At 35.3% G+C, this 26655-nt stretch overlaps 1 protein-coding gene across 2 annotated transcripts in view; it reads right to left on the bottom strand.

Moving 5' to 3' along the window:
- THSD7B (thrombospondin type 1 domain containing 7B) overlaps positions 1 to 26655 on the bottom strand; it is an 861577-nt gene that overhangs the window by 61464 nt on the left and 773458 nt on the right. The gene's annotated exons all lie outside the window — the stretch shown is intronic.

Raw genomic sequence — 26655 nt, 5'->3', positions numbered from 1 at the left:
CCTGGCCATGGAACCTATTTTACAGCCCTATCTGGATAATAAAGCATGTCAGCAGCCCTGCCAACTGATGAGCATAGCCTCTAGCACTACCTATTCAGGAAGCCTTGCTGGAGACCTTCATTAGCCATGAAGCTCATCCAGTAGCTAGCCTGGATAAAAGACCGAATTAGTAGCCCTGCACAATGATTGAGAAGGGCCTCCAGCCCTGCCTGAGCAGGGAGGCTGACAGTGACCATGGACAGTCTCAGAGCCCAGCCTACAGTAGTGCCTCACTGTGGAGCTCAGCATATAGCCTCAACTGGCAAAAGGGTACATGCTATAGTCTGATTGTTGAATGCAGCTACAGTCTCATTCAGGGAAGGAGCTCAGCTAGTAATTGTGCTAAATTGTGGAATCCAACAAATAGTACTGCCCTGTCATGGAACATAGCCTATGACACTGTACAACCAGAGGAGATTGCAGAATTCAGAGAGTGGCTCTACCTAATGGTGGAGCTCAGCCACCAGCCCTGCTTCATCAGTGAGCTGAGTGAGTGGTCCCAATTGAATGTGGAACCCGGCAGCACTCCCCAACCTCAGAGCATAGACAACAACCTCACTCAACTAAAGACCACACAGTACGTGTCACCTGCCACAGACATTATTCAGAAAAATAAACTGATCTGAAAGGAAAAGGTCTTGTCCTGCTAAAGGGAAACTATAAAGGCTGGACATGGAGGCCACTTCCTCAATTGTAGTTACCAACGTAAGAATACAAGGATCATAAAGAATATTCAGATAAACCAGAGACTACCAAAGGAAACTAATAAAGATCCAATACCTAATTCTAAAGAAATGAAGATCAATGAACTGTCTACAAATAATTCAGAATAATCCTCTCAAGTTCAACAAATGCATAAATAACTAAACAAATTTGGGGAAACAATGAATAAACAAAATGAGAAGTTCAGTAAACAAATAGAAACCATCTCACACACACACACACACACACACACATGCACACACACACATACACACACACACACAAAAACCACACACAAAATTCCCAAAGCTGAAGAATACAATGACTGAACTGAAAACCTGAATAGTTTTAACAGGGGACTTGACAAAGTAGAAGGAAGAAACAGTGGACTTGAAGATAAGTTACTTGAAATCAAAAAGTCAGAGGAAAAAAAAGAAATAAAAATGAAAGAGTGAAAAAAGCCTATGATACTTATGAGACAATATCAAAAGATTCAATGTATGTATTATGAGAATCCCAGAAAAAAGAGGGAGAAAAAGATACAGAAAGTCTATTTTTAAAGTAATGGGTGAAAACTTCCCAAAAGTGAGGAATAAAAGAATGCCTCTGAACAATACACTGAGATAACAGCTACAACTGAATAAGTAACTCTGAAAGTGGCCTGAAGACTGGCAGAAGAGACCTCTGCAGTTAATCATAGAGAAAAGGACACATTGGAAAGGGTTGGAGGGGCAGAGATGTGCTTGTGAACCAAATCCCACTTGAGACTAACCACAAATAGAAGGGACACCACAAGCCCGGAGAAGCAAGAGGATCAGCCTCCACACTAGGCAGGGACTTGTGCCAAAGAAAGTACCTCCTACCCTTGGGAGAAGGAGAGATAGATAATCCGTAAACCAGTGCACATGCAGTTCCAGCAGCCAAGCCTTTCAGTTGACAGTACAGGTAGAAAGCCCGGGCATTGGATGCACCTTCAATTGTAGCAGAGAGGCTGAATACAGACCCCTACTCTGACTGCAGCCCTATCCACCAATTAAAGCCTCTGTGGGGCTTGAAGAAAGACTAATTGCAGATAGCTAACCTGATTGCTGCCTCTGTCTACCTATGAACCTACCTAGGCCTCAGATAAGCCCCTCAATAGCTCAGGGACCAAAAAGCCCAGCATGCTCACAGCAGGCAGTATATCATTGGAGCTAACTGGGCTGAAGACAAATGTGGCTCAGGCACAGAAGCAGGACATACACACCACTCATGTAAGACACCCTTGGGGTACCTGGTTCTAGTGAGTAGCAGGAATTACACTACAGAGGACCACGGTAGCTCTTCTAACAAGGACACGACTTTTAAGACAAGGAGACATAGTTGACCTCCCTAATACATAGAAACAACACAGAGAGACAAAATGAGAAAGAAGATTTACCAAATGAAAGAATAGACAAAATCACGGCCAAAAGGCTAAGTGAAACAAATAAACATTATGCCTGATGAATAATCCAAAATAATGGTCATAAAGATACCCACTGAACCTCAGAACAAAGTGGATGAATCGAGTGAGAACTTCAACAATGACAAAATAGAAAATATAAACCAGACGCTGTAAGAGACGAATTTAGTAATGAAACAAAAGTCAGATTAGAATGAATAAACAGCAGGTTAGGGGAGGCAGAAGGGTAAATCAACAATCTGGAAGACAGAGTAATAGAAACAATCAAGGACAACAGCAAAAAGAAAAGAGAATAATAAAAACTGAAATTCACTCTAGGGAACTCAATGATATCAAGTGTAATAACATCCACATTATAGGAATTCCAGAAAGAGAAGAGATGGGGTGGGGGCAGAATTATTTGAGGAAATAATAGCTAGAAAATCCTAACCCAGGGCAGGAAACAGACATCCAGTCCTGGAAGTACAAAGAGCTCCTAAGAAGATGAACCAAAAAAAAATCTACACCAAGACATATAATGATTAAAGTGGAAAAATTAATGATAAAGAAAATTTTAAAGGTATCAAGAGAAAATAGTTACACACATAGGAAAACCTATAAGGCTATATTTTGACTTATCAGCTGAAACTTTGTAGGCCCAAAGGAGTGGTAGGATATTTAAAGTGCTGAAAGGAAACAACAACAAGAATTAAAATTAAGAATACTCTATCTAGCAAGGTAATATTCAGAATAGAAGGAGCGATACAGACTTTTCCAGATAAAACAAAATTAAAGGTGTTCATCACTACTAAGCCAGTCTTACAAAAGAAATGCTAAAGGGAATTCTTGGAGTGAAAAGGCCATAATTAAAAGGAAGAATATTATGAAAAACAATCCACAGCTAAAAGCAGACATATAAGAAAGGTAGTATCACTTATAAAGACAGTAAGAAGGTTAAAACACAAACGTAATTAAATCAATTATATCTATAAAAGTCATGCAAGAGATACACAAAATAAAAAGATATAAAATATGACATCATACACAAAATGTGGAGAGGAGAGTAAATATAATGCTTTTAAAATGTGTTTGGCTTAAGCAACCACAAGTTAATATAGACTGCTATACACATTAGATGTTGTCTATGAAACTAATGGTAACCACAAATCAAAAACCTATAACAGGTATACAAAAAATAAATACAAAGGAACTGAAGCATAACACTACTGATAGCCCTCAAGCCACAAAGAAAGAGAGCAAGACAAGAAGAAAGAAACAGAACTACAGAAACAACTGGAAAAAAATTAACAAAATAGCATAAGAATATACCTTTAATTATTTTAAATATAAATGGACTAAATGCTCTAATCAAAGGACAGAGTGGTTGAATGGATCTTTTTTTTTTTTTTAAAGGAGACTCTCCTATATGTGTCCTACAAAAGACTCACTTCAGATGTAAAGACATGTGCAGACTTAAAATGAAGGGCTAGAAAAACATATACAAATAAATGTAAGAAAAAAAAAGTCAGGGTCATAATACTTACATCAGACAAAATAAACTTTAAAACAAAGACTAAAGCAAGAGACAAACAAGGGCACTACAATAACAATAAAGGGATCAACAAACAAGAGAATATAACAATTATAAATATCTATATATCCAACCTAGGACCATGAAAATACATAAAGCAAATATTAACAGACATAAGGTAGGGGATTAATAATAGTAGGGGACTTTAATACTTTGCTTACATTAATAGATATCTCATCCAGACAGAAAAATCAACAAGGATACAGTGGCTTTGAATGACACAGTACTGGATGGCTTAACAGATAAATTAAGAATATTATGACCACAAACAGCAAAATATACATTCTTTTCTTTAAAAAAAAGTATTTATTTACTTTAAAGAGACAGTGCAAGTACATGAACTAGGGAGGGGCAGAGGGAGAGGGAATCCTCAAGCAGACTTCCTGCTGAGAATGGAGCCCAGCACAACAGCACAACACTCAATCCTGGGACCTTGAGGTCATGACCTGAGCCAAAATCAAGAGTCAGTTGCTTAACCAGCTGAGCCACGGGGTCACCTCAGAATACACATTATTTTCAAGTGCCCTTGGAATATTCTCCAAGGAAGATCACATGTTAGGCCACAAAACAAGTCTCAATAAATTTAAGAGGATTGAAATAGTATTAAGCATCTTTTCTGACCACAGTAGTATGAAAAAAGAAATCAATTACAAGAAAAAAGCTGGAAAGGGCATAAATACAAGGAGGCCAAACAACAAGAAAACAAAAAGGAAACAAAAAATACATGGAGGCGGGATCCCTGGGTGGCGCAGCGGTTTGGCGCCAGCCTTTGGCCCAGGGCGTGATCCTGGAGACCCCGGATCGAATCCCACATCAGGCTCCCGGTGCATGGAGCCTGCCTTCTCCCTCTGCCTGTGTCTCTGCCTCTCTCTCTCTCTCTCTCTCTCTCTCTCTCTCTGACTATCATAAATAAAAAAAGAAAAAAGAAAAAGAAAAAAAAAATACATGGAGGCAAATGAATATGAAAACACAATGATCCAAAAACTTTGGTATGCAATGAAAGCAGTTCTTAGAAATTTATAGTACCTTAAGAATGAAGAGAAATCTTAAATAACCTAACACACACCTGAAAAAAACTATAAAGGAACAAAGGCCAAACCTAGGAGAAGGAAGGAAAGAATAAAAAATTAAAAGAGAAATAAATTAAAGACTAAATAAAAGGGAAAGGTCAATGAAACCAAAATCTGGTTCTTTGAGAAGATCAACAAAATTGATAAAAACTTTATACAGATTCATAGAAGAAAAAGAGGACCCTGATAAATAAAATTAGAAATGGAGAAATAACAACAGAGGCCACAGAAATGCAAAGGATTACAAGAGAATATTATGAAAAATTACATGCCAAAAAAATTGGAAAACCTAGGAGAAATAAATTCCTAAAAACATAATATTCCAAACTGAATCAGGAAGAAATAGAATATTTGAACAAACTAATTACTAGTAATGAAATTGAATCAAAGCAAAAACACCTCTCACTCAACAAAAAAAGCCCAGGGGTAGATGGCTTTACGGGTGAATTCTACCCAATGTTCTTAAAGTATTCCAAAAAATAGTGAAGGAAGGAAAACTTCCAAATTCATTCTATGAGGCCAGCATTACCCTAATGCCAAAATCAAAGAAAACTATAGGCCAATATCTGATAAACATAGATGCAAAAATCCTTAACAAAATCCTCAACTGAGTTTAATAATATGCTGAAAACATCATTTATCAAAATCAAGTAAGATTCATTTCACAGATACAAGGGTTGTTCAATATTTGCAAGTCAAACAATATGATACATCATATTAACAAGGGAAAAAATAAAAACCATATGTTTATCTCAATAGATGTAGAAAAAAACATGGACAAAACACAAGATCTATTCATAATAAAAATTCTCAACAAGTGAGTTTAGAGGGAATATACCTCAACATAATAAAGGAAATGCATAGCTTTACATCATATTCAATAGTGAAATACTGAGAGCCAAGAGTATCCATTCTTACCACTTTTATTTAACACAGTGCTGGAAGTCCTAGCTGCAGGAAACAAACAAGTAAAAGAAATAAAAGGCATTTAAATTGGTAAGGAAGAAATTAAACTGTCATTATTTGCAGAATAAATAATGCTATTCATAGGAAACCAACCCTCAAGACTCCATAATACTATTAGAAGTAACAGATTCAGTAAAGTTTCAAGATACACAATTAATAAACTAAACTCAGTTGTGTTTATATGTACTAGTAACAAAGTAGCAGAAATTTCAAAAAATCCCATCTTCAATTACATCAAAAAGAGTAAACTACCTAGGTATAAACAACCAAGAAGGTGAAAGACCGATATTCTGTAAAATATAAAACATTGATGAAAAGAGAATGATGAAAGAGAATGAAAATAACATGAACCAATGGAAAGATATTCCATGCTCTTGGATTGAAAAAATATTGTTAATATGTCTCTACTACGGAAAGCAATCCAGATTCAATATAATCCCTATCAAAATACTGATAGCATTTTTTCAAGGAACTAGAATAATCCTAAAATTTGTAGGGAACCACAAAAGACCCTGAATAGCCAAAACAATCTTGAGAAAGAAGTACAAAGCAATATGGAAGAAATTCAAGTGTCCATTTATAGATGAATAGATTGAAAAATGTGGTATATATGTACAATGAAATATTAGTCATAAAAAGAAATTGATCTTGTCTTTTGTGACATGAGTGGACACAGAGTGCATTATTCTTTTTTTTTTTTTTAGATTTTATTTATTCATTCATGAAGGACACACAGAGAGAGAGAGAGAGAGAGAGAGAGAGAGAGAGGCAGAGACAGAGGCAGACAGAGGCAGAGGGAGAAGCAGGTTCCCTGCAAGTAGCCCAATGTAGGACTCTATCCTGGATCCTGGGATCAGGACCTGAGTTGAAGGCAGACACCCAACCACCAAGCCATCCAGGTGTCCCCAGAGTATGTTATTCTAAATGAAGTCAGTCAGGCAGAAAAACGACAAATACCATATGATCTCATTTATATGTGGAATCTAAAAATAACAAAACAGATGGAAAAAAAAAAAAAACCAAAAAACAGACTTAAATACAGAGAACAAACTGGTGGTGTCCAGAGGGGAGGGAGTGGAGGGCATGGGTAAAATAAAAGAGATTAAGAGGTACAAACTCCCAGTTATAAATAAATAAATCACAGAGATGAGAAGTTCAACAAAGGGAATATAGTCAATAATATTGTAATACTGTGGTATGGTGACAGATGGTTACTATATTTATTATGGTAAGAACAGATAATATATGAAATTGTTGAATTAATTTGTTGTTTACCTGAACTAGTAGAACATAATGTAATTATACTTCATAAAAAGAAAAACAAAAGGAATAAAAGTGGAAGCACAACATATGAAAATTTATGGAATTCAACAGCATTTCTGAGACTTAAATTTTTAGCTATAAAAGTCTTAAGAAAAATAAACTCAAATAAATGATCTGATATTATACTTCAAGGAAATACATAAAAATTGGCTAAGCAAAAATTAGGAGGAAAAATAGTAAGTATTATAGCAGAAGTAAATGAAAGAGCTTATGAAAATAGAAAATATTGGGATGCCTGGGTGTTTCAGTGGTTAAGTGCCTGCCTTTAGTCCAGGGCATGATCCTAGAGACCCAGGATTGAGTCTCAGATCAGGCTCCCTGCATGGAGCCTGCCTTTCTCTTTGCCTGTGTCTCTGCCTCTCTCTCTCTCTCTCTGTCTCTCATGAATAAATAGAAATATTTTTAAAAAATAGAAAATATCAACAAAATAAGGCTCCATTATTTGAAAAGGAAAAAAAATAGAAACCTTTAGCTAAACTCACCAGGAAAAAAAGAGAACTCAAATAAATAAAAAAATAGTTAAGAGAATAAACTTGATCCTTGAACAATGTGGAGATTAGAGGCACTGACTCCCCATGCTGTCAAAAATCCAGGTATAATTTTTACCCCCCCCAAAACTTAACTACTAATAGCCTACATAAACAATTAACACATTTATTTTATGCTAATGTATTAGTTACTGTATTCTTTATAATAGAGAAAGAAAATGTTAAGAAAATCATAAGGAAAATACATTTAAAGTATTCTATTTATTTTTTAAAAATCACATATAAGTGTACCCACACAGTTCAAATAAGTGTTTTTCAATGTGCACATTACAATTGATATGATAGAAATACAAAGATCATAAATGACTACTATGAACAAGTACATACCAACAACTGGCACCTTGAAAAAATGGATAAATTCCCAGAAACACATAATCTATCAAGCCTAAATCAGTAATAGAAAATGTGAACAAAACAATAATTCCATGTGATCAATAATCAGAAACTTGTAAACATAGAAAACACCAAAACCAGATTTTTTTCAGTGGCAATTCCTATTAGATATTTAATGAAGGATTAACCCCAATCCTTCTCAAGCTCCTTCAAAAATAAAATAATCCAATTTAAAAATTGGCAAAAGATCTAAGTAGGCATTTTTTTCCAAAGAAGAAACATAAATGGCTAACAGGTACATAAATAGATGCTCAACATCTCAAATCATCAAGGGGATTAAAATCAAAACAACAATTACATATCATTTCACACTCATTAGAATGGCTATCAACAAAAAGACAAGAAATAACAAATGTTAGCAAGGATGTACAGAAAAATATTATGTAGTGTTGGTGGGATTATAAATTGGTACAATCATAATGGAAAATGGTAGAAGTACATAAAAAAAAAAATTAAAAGTAGTACTACCATAACATTCCAAACACTGGAAACAGCTTAAGTGCTAGTTCACAGATAAATGGGTAAAGAAAATGTGGTACACATACAATGGAATGTTATTCAGCCATAAAAAAAAAGAAAATCATGTCATTTGTGTCATGGATGAACCCCAAGGATTAAGCTAAGTCAAATAAGTCACACAGAGAAAGACAAATAATTTACAATCTCACCTATTGGTAGAGTATAAAAATATGAAATTCATTAAATAGAGTAAAATAGGGGCAGTCCCGGTGGCTCAGCAGTTTGGCACCACCTTCAGCCCAGGGCATGATCCTGGAGGCCCAGGATAGAGCCCCACATCGGGCTCCTTGCATGGAAACTGCTTATCCCTCTGCCTGTGTCTCTGTTTCTCTCTCTCTCTCTCTCTCTCTCTCTCTCTCTCTCTGTGTGTGTGTGTGTGTGTCTCTCATGAATAAATAAATAAAAATCTTAAAAAAAATAGAGTAGGTTGTCTTTTAGTTTTGTTGAGTGTTTCTTTTGCTGTGTAAAAGCTTCTTATCTTGATGAAGTCCCAATAGTTCATTTTTGCTTTTGTTTCTCTTGCCTTCATGACAAGGGCAAAAGACATGAACAGAAATCTCACAGAAGAAGACATAGACATGGCCAACAAGCACATGAGAAAATGCTCTGCATCACTTGCCATCAGGGAAATACAAATCAAAACCACAATGAGATACCACCTCACACTAGTGAGAATGGGGAAAATTAACAAGGCAGGAAACAACAAATGTTGGAGAGGATGTGGAGAAAGAGGAACCCTCTTGCACTGTTGGTGGGAATGTGAACTGGTGCAGCCACTCTGGAAAACTGTGTGGAGGTTCCTCAAAGAGTTAAAAATAGACCTGCCCTACGACCCAGCAATTGCACTGTTGGGGATTTACCCCAAAGATACTGATGCAGTGAAACGCCAGGACACCTGCACCCTGATGTTTCTAGCAGCAATGTCCACAATAGCCAAACTGTGGAAGGAGCCTCGGTGTCCATTGAAAGATGAATGGATAAAGAAGCTGTGGTCTATGTATACAATGGAATGTTACTCAGCCATTAGAAACGACAAATACCCACCATTTGCTTCAACATGGATGGAACTGGAGGGTATTATACTGAGTGAAATAAGTCAATCGGAGAAGGACAAACATTATATGGTCTCATTCATTTGGAGAATATAAAAAATAGTGAAAGGGAATAAAGGAGAAAGGAGAAAAAATGAGTGGGAAATATCAGAAAGGGAGACAGAACATGAGAGACTCCTAACTCTGGGAAACGAACTAGGGGTGGTAGAAAGGGAGGTGGGCGGGGGGTTGGGGTGACTGGGTGACAGGCACTGAGGGGGGCACTTGATGGGATGAGCACTGGGTGTTATTCTATATGTTGGCATATTGAACACCAATAAATTTTAAAAAATAAAATAAATAAAATTTAAAAATTTTTAAAAATAGAGTAGAATAGTGTGCCATTGACTGACAGTGGGGAAACCGGAGAAATACTAGTCAAAGGTACATTCAGTTATAAGATGAATACACTTTTGAAGTATAATGTTAGCATGACAACTATAGCTAAGAATACTGTACTGTTTTCTTAAAATTTGCTAAGAGAGAAAAAGAGTTAATACTTATTCTTCTCAATCTATTCCAAAAATTAGAAAAGGAAGGAAAACTTCCAAGTTCTTTCTATGAGGCCAGCAGTACCCTGATACCAAAAACAGATGAAGAATCTACTAAAAAAGAGAACTAAAAAAAAAAAAAGAAAGAAAGAGACAGAGAGAGAGAGAGAGAGAGAACTACAGGCCAATATCCCTGATGAACATAGATGCAAACATTCTCCACAAATGTAGGAAACTGATTTCAAGAATACATTTAAAAAAAAGCATTTACCACAATCAAGTTGGATTTATTTCTGGGTTGCAAGGGAGGCTCATTATTTGCAAATCAATCAACATGATACACCATATCAACAGGAGAAAGGATGAGAAACATAGGATCATTTCAACAGATACAGAAAAAGGATTTGACAAAGTACAATATCCATTCATGAGAGAAACCCACTACAAAGTTGGTTTAGAGAGAACATACCTCAACATCATAAAGGCCACTTATGAAAAACCCACAGCTAATATTATCCTCAGTGAGAAAAAAATGAGAATTTTTCATATAGTCAGGAGCAAGACATAATGTCCATCCTCACCACTGTTATTTAACATAGTACTAGAAGTCCTAGCCACAGCAACCAGGCGACAGCAACAACAACAACAACAACAAAAAAAAAAAAAAAAAAAGAAAGAAAGAAAGAAAGAAAGAAAGAAAGAAAGAAAGAAAGAAAGAAAGAAAGAAAAGGCATCCAAACATGCAAGGGAGAAGTAAAACTTCCACCATTTGCAAATGACATGATAGTATACATAGAAAACCCAAAGGCTCTCAAAAACTGCTAGAACTGATAAATTAATTCAGTAAAGTCGCAGGATTCAAAATCAACATACAGAAACCTGTTGCATTTCTATATACCCAAAACAAAACAACAGAAAGAGAAATTAAGGAATCAATTCCATTTACAAGTGCATCAAAAGTAATAAGATACCTAGGAATAAATCAAACCAAAGAGGAGAAAGACCTATTCTGAAAAACACTGATGAAAGTAAGTGAAGATGACAGAAAGAAATGAGAAAACATTCCATGCTTATAGATTGGAAAAACAAATATTGTTAAAACATCTATACTACCCAAAGCAATCTGCACATTTAATGAAATCCCTATCAAAACACCAACAGCATCTTTCAAAGAGCTAGAAAAAATAATCCTAAGACTTGTATGGAACCCCCAAAGTCCTCATATAGCCAAAGCAACCTTTAAAAAATAAAAGCTTGAGGCACCACAATTCCAGACTTCAAGTTATATTACAAAGCTGTGGTGATCAAAACAGTACAGTACTGACACAAAAATAGACATATAGCTCAATAGAACACAACAGAAAACCCAGAAATGAACCACAACTACATGGTCAACTAATCTTCACAAATGGAAGAATAACCAATGGGAAAAAAAGACAAATGATATTGGGAAAACTGGGCAGTCAGATACAAAAGAATGAAACTAGACCACTTTCTTAAACCACACACAAAAATTATTTCAAATGGATTAAAGAACTAAATATGAGACTTGAAACCATCAAAATCCTAGAGAACACAGGCAATAACCTTTTTGACATCAAACATAGAAACTTCTTTCTAGATATGTCTCCTGAAGCATGGGAAATAAAAGCAAAAATAAAGGATCGAGACTACATCAAAATAAAATAAAAGGCTTCTGCAAAGGAAAGAAAACAATAATTAAAAAAAAAGACAACCTTTAAAATGAGAGAAGATATTTGCAAATGACAGTCTGATAAAGGGTTTAGTGTCCAAAATATATAAAGAACTTATAAAACTTAATACTCAAACAGTGAGTGTTTCTGTTTAAAATTAAAAAATGGGCAGAAGGCATAGACATTTTTCCAAAGATGACATTGGGATGGCCAATAGACAGATGAAAAGTTGCTCAACATCACTCATCATCAGGGGAGTGCCACTCAAAACTCTAATGAGATATCACCTCATACCTGTCAGAATGGCTAAAATCAACAACACAAGAAACAAGGGGTTGATGGTGAGAATGTAGACAAAGGAGAACCCTCTTATACTGTTGGTGGGAATGTCAACTGGTACAACCACTCTGGAAAACAGTATGGAGGTTCCTCAAAAAGTTAAAATATGGGGCACCTGGGTGGCTCAGTTGAGTAAGCATCTGCCTTTGGCTTAGGTCATGATCCCAGGGTCCTGGAATCAAGCCCTGCATGGAGCTCCCTGCTCAGCAGGGAGCCTGCTTCTCTCTTTCTCTCCTTCTGCCTATGGCTCTGCCTACTTGTGCTCTGTCAAATAAATAAATAAAATCTTTTTTAAAAAGTTGAAATATATGATCCAACAGTTGCACTACTAGGTATTTACTTAAAGAATACAAAAGTACTAATTCTAAAGGGTACATGTATTGTGGAGGATCCCTGGGTGGCTCAGTGGTTTGGTGCCTGCCTTCAGCCCAGGGCATGATCCTGGACCGAGATCGAGTCCCTCATTGGGTTCCCTGCATGGAGCCTACTTCTCCCTCTATGTCTCTGCATCTCTCTCTCTCTCTCTCTCTCTCTGTGTGTGTGTGTGTGTCTCTCATGAATAAATAAATAAAATCTTTAAAAAATGGGTACATGTATCCTGATGTTTATAGCAGCATTATCTACAATAGCCAAAATAAGGAAACAGACCATATATCCATTAACTGATAAATGGATAGAAAAGATGTGATATGTATACACACACACATACACACACACACACTAGGATAATAAGTCAGAGAAAGACAAATACCATATGATGTCGCTCATACGTGAAATTTAAGAAACAAAACAAGCAAAGGAAAAAAAGGAGAGAGAGAGGCAAACTAAGACACAGACTCTTCACTAGAGAGAACAAACTGATAGTTACCAGAGGGGAGATGAATGGGGGGGAGGATGAAATAGGTGATTGGGATTAAGGAGTAGACTTATGATAAGTATAGAGTGTCATATGGAAGTGTTGAATCACTATGAAACTAATATTACACTGTATGTTAACTGGAATTTAAATAAAAACTTAATGTAAATGGTCTCACCACAAAATCAAAAACAAAAAAAGGTAACTATGTGAGGTGAAGGATGTGTTACTTACCTCTATTGTTGGAATCATTTCACAACACATACACATATACATATATCAAACTATTGCATTGTACATCTTTAAATTTAAACAATGATATTGTCTATCTTTTTCCCAATAAATCTTGGGAGAAAACTAAAAAAAACAAATAAGAAAACTATGACCCCATGATAAAAGTAAATCAATGCATTTAAAAAACAAATAGGTAATTGACTTAAACAGGCATTTTACCAGTAAGATATCTAAGTGGCCCATTAGCCCATGAAAATTTACTCAACATTATTAGTCATCAGAGATATGCAAGTTAAAATTACAATGAGAGATTATTACAAATCCAGTGGAATGGCTAAAATTTAAAAAAGGAAAAAAAAAACTTGAAAACTATTAATGTAGATGCAGATGTGTTAGAATTGGTATACTCGTGCATTGCTGTAAGTAATGTAAAATGGTTCTGTAAGTTTGAAAATTGCCTGAACATTTCGTTAAAAAATATTTATTTATTCAAGTGAGACGCAGAGAATGGGTACAAGTAGGGGAAGGGACACAGGGAAAGAATACCCAAGCAGACTTCCACTGAGTGCAGAGCCCAACATGGGGCTCCATCCCACAAGCCATGAGATCAGAACCTGAGCCGAAACCAAGTCGGACACTTAAATGACTGAGCCACCCAGGTGCCCCAGGACATTTCTAATATACAAATATACCTATCTTATGACCTGATTATTTCCCTCCCAGATATATGCTCAAGAGATATAAACTCATATATCCACCAAACAACTCACAGAATGTTCAGAGCAGCTATATTTATAATAGTCCTAAACTAGAAATGACCTAAATGTCATTAACAAGAGAATGCATAAATAAATGCTATATTCCTATAATAAAACACTGTTTAGTACTAAAAAATAGCAACATTCATAAATCTCAAACTCATTTTATTTAGCAAAATAAGCTAGACACAAAATACATATTCCATTTACATAATGGAATGATGTGATTCCATTTATATAAGACATAAAGCTAATAAGATCAGACTCAAAAGTGTACATATTGTCGTATTCCAATTCCTTGAAGTTTAAGACAAGCAAAACCAATACATTTGATAAAAATAATAATAGTGGTTAGTTTGACTATGAAATTGTGCATATAAAAAGAAAAGTGGCATCAAGTGCCTGTACAGTGCTAGGATTGGCCTACGTTTTGATCTGTTTGGTGGTTAACTAGATGTATAAAAAGTAAAACTATATTCAATTGTACCCTTAAGATCTGTGCATTTTAATGTATGAAATTTATGCCTCATCAGAAGACTATTAAAAATTCCTAGAATTAGAAAGGGAAAATGCACATATAATACCCTAAATCATACTACACTTGATAATAAAGAAATGCAGCATGGATAAAGATACATCCAGTAACAGGTGAAAATGAGAGGGAGTGTGGGAATAATAGTTTTGGCCTTAGAATACAGTAAAGCATTTGGGCTTTAAGTTTTGTCATAGTTGGGCAGCCCTGGTGGTTCAGTGGTTTAGCGCCACCTGCAGCCCAGGGTGTGATCCTGGAGACCTGGGGTCGAGTCCCAACGTCAGGCTCCTGCATGGAGCCTGCTTCTCCCTCTGCCTGTGTCTCTGCCTCTCTCTCTCTCTCTCTCTCTCTCTTTCTCTTTCTGTGTGTGTGTGTGTGTGTGTGTGTGTGTGTCTCATGAATAAATAAAAATCTTTAAAAAAAGTTTTGTCATAATTAATAAACTCAAGGTATCATTCCAATTTGTTTGAGGAGATGTTTATGATTAAAATATAGAGTATTATGGTCTTAAAAGCAAAAATAGTGTAATAGGAAAACAAAAAAAATGACCATTTTCTATGTGGAAGTCTACAAATAGTAAATGATTATGTAAGATATTGAAGCTGATAAAAATGATCATTTAGCTCCATAATTGCAGATTATATTGACAAAGATAGGAATTTTTTTTAAGATTTATTTATTTTTTTTAGTTTAGAGAGAAAGAGAGAGAGACTACAGGAGGGGGAGAGGAAGGGAGAAAATCTCAAGCAGACTATGCTGAGGGCAGAGCCCAACACAGGACTCGTTCCCAGGAACCCAAGATAATGACCTAAACTGAAGCCAAGAGTCTGACATTCAAACCAATTGCACCACTTAGCAAAGACAGAAATTTGAGAGAAGAAATAAAATAAGATAGATATCTTTAACATACAATGTTCATAACTAGTGTTCTTTCTCTGCTTGTGCTCTCTCTCAAATAAAATAAAACCTTAAAAAAAAAAAAAAAGAAAGAAAGAAAAGTAGTTTTGGTCAAGACACAGCCATGTGGTGCACGCAGAGCCTGATCCTGACATGAGCCAGTTAGATGATTGTTTTCTGAGTTAGAACTGTGGGCAGGGTGAGGCCAACTGTAATGATGCTACTGAATATTCAGCATTCTTGTCAGATTCCTGAGTTTCACAGTAACACTAAGTATTTTATAGTTATTATGACTATTATATAGAGATAAATAATTTATAATATTTTTCTGTTGGCTTCAGGGAATAAAACACCAAGACCAAAAACTAATTAGTGTTCATATGTTCATAACAGAAAAATATATTCAAAGTTTTTTTTATAAAAATGAAAGAAAGTAGTAATATTAAAATACTGAAATGCATAGAAAAATTCAAGGCACAGACAGTAATGGAAGCAACAGAAAAAAAAAAAAACAATCATCTAACTGGCTTATGTCAGGATCAGGCTCTGTGTACACCACATTGCTCTGTCTTGACCAAAACTGCTTTTCTTTTGTTTTCCTTTTTAAGATTTTGATTTGAGAGAGAGAGAGAGAAAGAGGGAAAGAGAGAGAGAGAGCACAAGCAGGGGGAAGGCAGAGGGAGAGGGGGAAGCAGACTCCTCTCTCAGCAAGGAGCCCAAAGCAGGGCTCAATCCCAGGACCTTGGGATTATGACCTGAACCAGAGGCAGCTGCTTAACTTACTGAGCCACCCAAGCAACCCAACCAAAATTGCTTTTCCTGGCGTTAGCCATGGTAATCAGCTCAGTCAGGGGCCTAGTTCTTCCTTGGACTTGCACACAAGAATACTGCAAGTGCTGTTGAGGCACAAGGAATAGTGGAAGCACAGCTCAGACATGCAAAGTGAACTTAGGCCCTAACAGCAAAGAGAAAAATCAGGAGGATTATGGAAGAGAGATGTGAACTCAAGAGACCATTTAACTTCAATTTCTGTATCTTTTTTTTTTTTTTTTTTTTAATGTAAGTGGCACTTTGGTGGTCTTGGCTTTAGTTTTTGGTCTTGGTCTTTTATTCCTTAAGGCCAAAAGAAGAAGATTATAAATTATTTATCTCTACATAATAGTCATAATAAGTGTAAAATACTTAATGTTGCTGTGAAACTCAGGAGTATGACAAGGATGCCCAATAATCAGTAGGGTCTTTGATCACAGTTATTGTTAACTCTGCCTAACTAAATACGTCCTGATAAAAAATTAACAATCATACACACTCAGAATAAGGATACATTCATTATTTGAGATGATATAGTTCTCTTAAAATATCAAAAAAAAAAAAAAAAACAGACCCAAAATATAAAAAAACAAGTACAAAAGCCTAGTGAAATGAATAGAAACATGGAAAAAAAAAAGAAAAGAAAAACCAACACTTTGGGCTCCATGCCAGCAATAACATTTAAAGTGGTACTATTTAAAATGGTAATGCCTAAGTATAAACTTAACATAAAATATCTACATAAGGAAGGCCACAAAATTTCACAAAGATATATAAAAGAAGGGCTGAATTTTAAAAAAATGAAGTACACAAATTGCTAAGATTTTACAAAGCTAGAAGTTGGACCACTAAAAGTTTTATTTACATAATTCTCTGTAGTTTTCTGTATGACTAAAATATTTCATGATTAAAGAAAGAGAGCCCAACCATGATGGTAGTGTAGGAGGATCCTGAGCTCACATCCCCACATGGACACACCAAAGCTGCAACTATGTATGGAGCAAGTCTGAGTGTGAAAAGCTCGCATGTGGCTAACGGTACAAAGGAAAAGTTACAACTAGGAAGTAGGAGTGGCAGATGAGGTCTGGTTGGGACCCATAACCCTAGCACTGTGACCCACAAACACAAGTAGTATCACAGGCATGGATGTCCTCTTTGAGGAGGGGGCTCAAGTTCCACATCAGTCACCCCTCATCATTCCACCCCCACTTTGGGGATCTGCGTAAGGAAAACTAGCCACCATAACATCTGGCTTTGAAAATCAGGAGGGCTTCGTTCTGGGAGTGCCAGAGGGTTATAGATACTCAGCTATAATGGGCCCGTGCACAAACTCACTCGTCTGAGACTCAGCACAGAGGCAGCATTTGAAAAGTGCCTGGGCCACTTATGAAAACAACCTAAGTATTCATCAATAGATAAATGGATAAAAAATATATTGTGTATATATATATATATATATATATATATATATATATATATGATGGACTCATATATATCATATATATATATATATATATATATATATGATGGAATATTACTCAGCCATTTACAAAATTAAATACTGCCATTGGTGACAATGTGGATAGACCTAGTGGGCCTTGTGGTAAGTAAAATAAGTCAAAGACAAATAACATATGCTCTCACTTATATGTGGAATCTATAAACTAAAACATATCAACAAACAAAATCAAAACAGCCTCAGAAATATAGAAAACACAATGGTGGTTGCCTGAGGGAAGAGGGGTGGGACAATGAGTGAAATAGATGAAGGGGATTAAGAGATACAGTATATAAGATACAAAGTACAGGATGTGGAATTATAGTCAATAATATTATAATAACTATATGTCACCAATGTATGGTGACAGCTTTTCATAATGCATATAAATGTCATACAACTATGTTGTACATCTAAACATTTGTCCTGGAGAGCCCCATTGAACTAAGAATTTGACCAGCAAGTACATCTAAAAAAGGAGGTGAAATTAGGACTCAAAACTAGAATACTCATTAAAAGTCTGTTTTTGAAGTAATTACCCTGACCTTGTAGTCACTTAGCTGCCCACTTAGCAGACCCAGATGCTTGCCTTTCTCAACTCTGGTTAAAGATGGACCTTTATTATTTTTAAAAAGGTAAAACCACACTATATATTAACTAACTGGAATTTAAATAAAAATTTGAAAAAAGAACCTTTGAGTAGACAAAATTGACCATTTTAAGTCATCTTTTAGCTAACGAATTGCAACAGAGATAACACGAGCTTATTCAACCTTCGGTAATGCTCGTTATAATAAAAGTTTTATATTTAATGCTAATTGAAAAATAAAAATAAAACATAAAAATAAAAAAGGTAAAACAGAATTCTCTGCACAGGGACACTAGACACAAGTAAGCATAAAGCTAACATTTGGAAAATAAAGGGCTGACGTGAAAGGTGAAAGGCTCCCTATATAATAAACATTTAGACCTCTAGCCTTTTCTCCTACTTTGTTCTCACAGTATTGGTCAACCAGGATTATTTGATCCAGGTAACATTATCTGAGGACTACAGCCATTCTTATATTTAGAATAATTTCAGCTATTACTTCCTTAAATATTTTTCTGTCTACTCCCTACTCTTCTTCAGGGCTCCAATTATAGTTCATTAAATCACTTGTTCATGTTCCTCACATCATTTTGTCTCTACTCCTTTTCTTTCATTTTTTTAAAAAGATTTTATTTATGCATTCTTGAGAGACACAAAGAAAGAGGTGCAGACACAGAGGAAGAAGAAGGCTCCCTGCAGGGAGCTCCATGTGGGACTCAATCCTAGGACCCCAGGATCACAACTTTAACCAAAGGCAAATGCTCAAGAACTGAGCCACCCAGGTGCCCTTCTATCAGTCTTTTTGTTTTGCTTTAGTGTAGAGTTTTTATTATCTTAAAGTTCACATCCTTTCTTCTGTAAAGTCTAATATGTCATTACTCCCATTTGGTACATTTTTCATTTCAAACATATTTTATATCTCTAAAAAGTTATATATAGGTCTTTTCAATATCATCTATTTCATTCCTTATGTTCATATTTTCCTTTAAATTCTAGAACATACTTAAAATATTTATTGTTGCTGTTTTAAGTTCCTTATCTCAATTTCTATAATCTCTGTTATTTCTGATTCTGCTTATATTGACTAGTTTTCCTCTAGCAATGGATCACAGATTGTTGCATTCTCATATGTATTATAACTGCAGAGAAGATAAGATACATGCAGAGAAATGCAAATATCATGGGGACTCAGCTCAATGACTTTTCACAATGTGAAAATATTTGTATAACCAGACCAGAGCTCAAAAAATAAATATTACCAGTACTACCACTTAAGTCCCTATTTTGCCAATCTAATCCAAATATACCCAATGATATTCCATCATTGCTAGAAGTAAAAATTTTCTGCCCTAATTCTGTTTGAACCTGTCTTATAGTTATGCTGGTTTAATTATTAAGATGTTAATTAATTTGACACTTTGTATAAGAGTTATGTTTTTAATTTTCTATGATCATACCCCTACAAGATATAAACAACATGGTTATGTTTTGCTGTCATTGTGATTCATCATTATCTCCTAGAAAGATATACAGAAATTTATGGATGAAGTGATAGATGCATAGGATCTATTTTAAACTCACCTATTGGAGAAGGGATAAGAAGTGGGAAAGAAGAAATAAAATATTATATGTAGATAATTATTAAAGCTGTGTGATCACTGTTGACTCTGGATAATTAACTTATGAGACTCATTATACTATTTTTTGAGAATTTCTATTTAAAAATATCTCTTTTTTTTAAATAAAGATAAGTAGAGGCAGTCAAGGAGAGAGACAGAGATATTAAGAGCAATGGAATCCTTATTTTGTATTCCAAATTAGTGATAATGAGATTCAAAAAAAATCACACTGCATAAGAAAGAATAACAAATTACAAAAAAAATAAAAAACTGGAACAGCCCAAAGATTGCCTTTATAGGATTATCATCTCCTGCCATATTGTATGAAATGAGGCCTCTTTCTGCAGGGCCTAACGTAATTCTGGAAGTAAGAATGGCTCTAGGTTATATTGAATCTCACCGCACACTGGGTAAAATACTCCACAAAGCTCTGAGTAATGAATTATTGGCTTCTGATTAAGAGCCAATATCAATTTAACAAAAACAACCAGAGTCCAAAGTATAGAAAATTATCATCATTCTCCTCCTCTGGCTTTCAGTTGTGAGTCAAAGAAAAGCACTAGGCAACTTGAGAGTTGTGACCAGTAGACATGCCATCCAGAGACAAATACAGGTTGTTACCTGCATGTTATGGACTGAGGAGAGGTTGATAAAGTGCTTGGAGGTAAATACTAGTTGTATACGTTGGGGTACATTGTTTTCTTGGAAACATAACTTTCAGAGTGTTGTTTCAGTGCTAAGGTACTGAAAATGCTGAGTCATCAGTAATAAAATGTCATTGTTGACAGCCTTTACCAAAAAAAAACATTGGAGCACCATGAAAAATTAAGGTTTTTCTTTCTTTCTTTCTTTTAAGATTTTATTTTTTTGAGTGAGCATAAGCATAGGGAGGGGCAGAGGGAGAGGGTCAAGTACATCCCCCGCTGAGTGGGTAGCCCAATATGGGGCTTGACGTGGGGCTCAATCCCAGGACCCTGAAATCATGACCTGAGCTAAAGTCAGACACTTAACTGACTGAGCCACTGAGGAGCTCCCCAAAATAAGGTTTTTCTTAACCCTCAAATGCTTAATTCTGGAAGGCCTAGAAAATTGGTCTACTTTTCTGTTTCTTTTTTAAAGAAGTCTCTTTATCTGCAAGAATAATGGTAGTATCTATCTGTCAGTATATACTTGTATTGGCTTTCACTAGTATGTCCTGCACACAAAGACTCAGAGAAGAATCAAGTATAGAAAATGCCCTTTGGAAGCACAATATTAAGACTATGAAAGAACACAGATTCAATTGCACTTCAGCTCTATATCTTTGCAAAGTCTTCCTTTGTGATGCTTTCTCAGAGTTTGTCCTGGTAAGAAGGCAAAGATTTAGAGTCACTGCTTGATCATGAGATTGCATGCAGATCACCGTTAAATGAGTCTCCCATTCCTACAGTGTAAGGGGATGCCTGGCTATAGCTCTAACCAGCTTTTGATACATTGAGCTGGAAGTGAATCAATTAAAGTTCAAGTAAGTTTGCTAAACTTAAGTCACCTTTCTGGAGAGGAATTATACAGGCTTGCTTCTATAAAGTATACATCAGTTTGGAAATTTAACCTCCAGGACCTTCTTTGCTTTCTTCTATCAACATTATTGTTTAATAAATTCCTTTGTTGGGGGACACCTGGGTGGCTCAGTGGTTGAGCATCTGTCTTCAGCTCAACTTATGATCCTGAGGTCCTGGGATCAAGTCCTTCATTGGGCTCCCCATAGGGAGCCTGCTTCTCCCTCTGCCTATGTCTCTGCCTCTCTCTGTGTGTCCCTCATGAATAAGTAAATGAAATCTTAAAAAAAAAAAAAAAGAAATTCCTTTGTTGAGCTTTCAAGGAGAGTCACATATTATTCAATGGCAAATTGCTATAAGGATTAAAAGCATACATGAAGAGAATTAGGGATCCCTGGGGGGCACAGCAGTTTAGCGCCTGCCTTTGGCCCAGGGCGCAATCCTGGAGACCCGGGATCGAATCCCATATCGGGCTCCCAGTGCATGGAGTCTGCTTCTCCCTCTGCCTGTGTCTCTGCCTCTCTCTCTCTCTGTGACTATCATACATAAATAAATAAAAATTTAAAAAAAGAAGAGAATTATATATTCTTTTAGATATGTCAAGGGCTGAACAGTTTCTGAATTTAGAAATTTATAAACCTTTCTTGAAGAATGTATGATTCTATGAATAATAATCACCAGCATAATTAAGAAGAATAAGGATTAAAATGGGAAATAATTAAGATTGGGTAGAAAAAAGAGAAATACTTGGTAATAAATAATGAACTATTATATAAATGTATTTGTCATATGTATGTACAAATACACATGTATTTATACACATATATGCATGCCTTTAAAGAGTGAATACTATTGCAAAGGTTTTTAAATATACAACTTCATAAGCTTCTTTTCCCATTAAAGCATTCTGGAGAAGTGAGCATATTGGAGTAAAAAATAAATGAGGTGTGTGTGTGTGTGTATGTGTGTGTATGTGTGTGTGTTGTGAGAACATGAAAAAACAAGAACATAAAAATAAGTGAAACACATGGTTTTCTATTTTCTTCAAATTCTGCCTTGAACTGTGTTTTGCTTGATCCATTTATAGTCTTCAATTCTTGCCAATACAGTTAAAATGATCTCAACACAATTTTTAATGTCTTTGTTTTGTTTGCTCTTTGGTATGGTTTGTAATCACTTTAAGGTCAGTGACCCATTCATTTGAAGTTATGATGCCTTATTTTTTGGGACTGCTAACAAATTAGGCATAAGTCATTTTTCAGTAAAGGAGGTGACATTTTATTTCTGTAAGATCATGTAATAACCCATTTTGTGTGAAGGAAGGGATATTTCCTGTATGACTTAGAAAATATATAGCAACCTGTCTTATGTTTCTCAACCACTTTGTAACAATACAAGGGGAGCTTTGATTTGCTGCTTCTTTTTCCTTTTTTTAAAAAAAAAACAAAGTAAGTAATTCTTTGTGCTGTTCATCTTATATATATTATCTCTAATCTTTAAATAACCTGGGAAAACTACGATCATTGTCCTTCTTTTCCTGATGAGGAACCTGTAAGTAACTTGGTTTTAAGTAACTTGGTTCCTGTCATGTAGCCGGCAAATGTTGCAGGGCATTAGATCACACCCTCTTTTTTGACTCCTTTTCTTTCCATCCTTGGCAAACTACTCAGATTACTCAATTGAGAAGTATCTTCCTTCACAAATCCAATAACCAAAGTAAACCAGAAAAGAATACAACAGATTTTATGGGTTACCATAATCTAGAACAGGAAGTACAGATTCTATGTTTTTGAAGTAGTTAGGGGTTATGTGCGAATTACATGGGCTTAAGGAATCACTATGCCTTTTACTAGCTCTTCAAAAGTAGCAGATTACTAAACTGAAACTCAGTTTACTTACCTATACATTGGGAGTATAATAGCATCTATTCATAGTGGCATTATGCAGATTAAGTGGGAAAATAAAGTGCTAAGCACATTGGCACAAGAAAAGCATCTGCAAATATACGCTAAATATCCAATTACTGCTAATGCTTAATATTCAACAGATAGTTGTGATAAAAGTGAGGTTCAGAAAAAAACATGGTTTGAATGTAATGGCCAACAGTCTTGTGACTCAGAGTGTGTTCCCAGAATAGCAGAATCAGCATCACATGGCAACTTTATAAATGCCAACTCATGGGCCCCAACCAGATGTACTGAATCATAATCTCTGGGATAGGGCAAAGTTGCTGTGTGTTAGTACTTTCTAGATGCTTCTTATGTGTGCTACTGTGAAAGTCACTGATCCAGAGGTTAGGAAGTATATTTAATTATTTTATATATTGCCTACCACTCTATTAGAAAACATTGTGTAAACTAATAAACACTATCACACAGCTATTGAATCCTTTGTTATCCATACACAGTTCACAGTTATAAAGATACTGAGGACTGTGATTCCTTGGTAGCAGTGATGGTCTGTCATATATGTTTGGCTTCAGAGTGTGGGACACATATTGGGAATTCAAGATATAGGTTTACTTGATTAATTGGTTTTGCTAAGTTTCTTTTAATTAGCTGGCAAATCTACTTATTTTATAATGTTTAAAACATATTAAGCTTATTTCACATTAAATATATATACTTTGATAGTGGGCATTGAGGAGGGCACTTGACGGGATGAGCACTGGGTGTTATGCTCTATGTTGGCAAATCGAACTTCAATAAAAAATATTTAAAAATTTTAAAAAATCTAATGTAATTTTCAGAGTAATTTATAAATAAGTATAGGAGAAACATATTTTTGTGTCAGAAATATTCGGAGTCTGGTTTTTTTTGGTGAGGGAGTAGGGTGGACTACTGTTTTGCTTTTTTGGTTATGTGAAGAAGTGCCCTGGGAAGAACAAGATGAAAGAGAAATAGTGAATAGTCTGACACATGTCACACTACAGACTATCAAAAGAGAATTTGGTAAAATAATGGCCAATATTTAGATCCACAAATCAGAACATACTATAGAGAATAATTACACAATAACTGTTTTATTTTTCTCAGAAAATGCACATTGAAGTGCTAATTAAACTTCAAGTACAAAGATCCAGATTGCTAACTTCACTATAATCATGATCATGATCATTGTCAAGTACTGCTTAAGCACCTATGATGTTGGAGCATTATGCTAGGATGTTGCAATTTATTAAAATTATGTAACATATTTAAGAGATGGGGAAGATAATCAACTGTGAGCCCTGATTGCTACTTTTTATTTTTCCATTTTAAAGTCTTTATTTACATTCAAGAGCAGCATGGCATCTGAGAGACAGCTAGGCCATTGTGATAGAACAGACCTGAATGACTGTGGATAAATACCTATCATCAAAGCATAGTGTTATGAAATTCCAGCACTCTGCTTGTTACATAAGATGTGCTCAATGAAAGTTATTACTGTTGTCATAGCTATGATGATGATAATGAAGATGTAACTTAGCAGGTGCATAAGCAGTTGACAGACTAACCCTTTCTCTTCATGCTGACAGGTAAGTAACTACTTATGTCATCTTCTGAAAGGAGGCTAAAATGTTTTCTCTATCTCCAATTTCTGAATGCTCCAAAAATAGTGTGATTAACTTTGGAAAAACAAACCTTAAAGAAAATTGCCTTTTAGAAACCCAAAGAAATAAACATAGAGTGCCAGACCATCACAACATTGTATAAAATACTCCTATAAAGGACATTTGAGTTCAGTGGCCAGAATCTTTGAATTTAAAAGGGCAACATTTTCATTGTAAAATCATTATACCTTAATGGAATTTACTATGAGCAAATTAGAAAAACACCAAAGTAAGATCATGACCTCTACATTTAACTTCTTCAGATTGCTAAGTCTGCAAGTTGATTAATAAAGAATGTACACTGCCACATTTTCTAAAGTGTGAATATATGTACCTATGACTACACATATGTGGTCACAGAATAATCATACAGACAGCTAACTTGCTCTGTTCTTATAATAAATAAATGCTGCATCTTAAAGAAAGAAAAGTATGGATCTAGATCTACCTTAATTCTTCTAAGAGCCAAGGACATAAGGCAAAGGCTTTGGCTTCATCTGGTAGTATAAAGTTTAGCCCAGCTCCAACACTTATTCAGTGCAAGCTACTTACCTTCCTGAGAATTAGTTTCTCCATCTGTGCAATGAGACTGATAATAGTATGTACTTAACGTACTTAATAGGATTGGTATGGGGACTAAAGAGAATAATTTTACATGTGACTTGCACACAGTAAGTGCCCAGTAAATATTAACTTTCATCATATTTAAGTTATACACAACATAGGACCAACATTCCATTCCTATAAATTCCCTTAATTAATACCTCATCTTAATGTAGTGTTGTCCTAGCCCCCAAAAAACGACTCAACAAAGAAAAAATACAAAAGGAAATCTCAGGAATAGAATTATGGGAATGCCAAAGATAAGGTTGCAAAAATTAATGATGAGTCAATAATTCAAAACTGCAAATGCAGGATATTTACTGATTTCAAAAATACTTTCCATTTCTATACAAAGATTTTGCACAATCATCCCACACATTATATTGCCATTGAATTCAGAGTAAACCTATGTCTCCTTTCCTAATGTTTGGAGCCATATAGCATATTCCTTACCCTCGTTTTCTTTTTCAGCTCGTTAAGCCAAAATACAAGTCTAAAATATCAGAGTTTAGCTGCTGAGAATATTAAGTGGAACTATTCTATTTGAGGAATATTTATTTTTCTATAGTCACATTATATTTCCATTTTTTAAAAAAAAGAAAATTAAAGGCAAATGCTTTAGACTTTAAAAAGGGTCTTTCTTTTTGTCAGCTTTGGAAGAAGAACATGACAAAAGAACACCTCATCTTTGGGAAAACAGCAAAAGGCAAAAACAGATCATCACGAACAGAAGCTAAATTACACAGTAGAGTTGAGCTACTAAGATATAATTGATTCTGCCAGGATAAAAATGGAACAGAACCAAGAGATTATAATGAGAATCATTTTGGTACTAAAGAAGACCCCTTTAACAATGGGTGTGCATTCGAATCCTAGTGTGATTATTATAGGCTCATTTTCCTTGTTCATGTTCCCATGATAAAGGCCTTAAGAGAAGCAC

Source organism: Vulpes vulpes, chromosome 5, assembly GCF_048418805.1.
Source record: "Vulpes vulpes isolate BD-2025 chromosome 5, VulVul3, whole genome shotgun sequence".
Taxonomy (NCBI): Eukaryota; Metazoa; Chordata; class Mammalia; order Carnivora; family Canidae; genus Vulpes; species Vulpes vulpes.
Note: the sequence above shows the minus strand (reverse complement) of the source record. Positions and strands in the feature narration are given on the sequence as shown.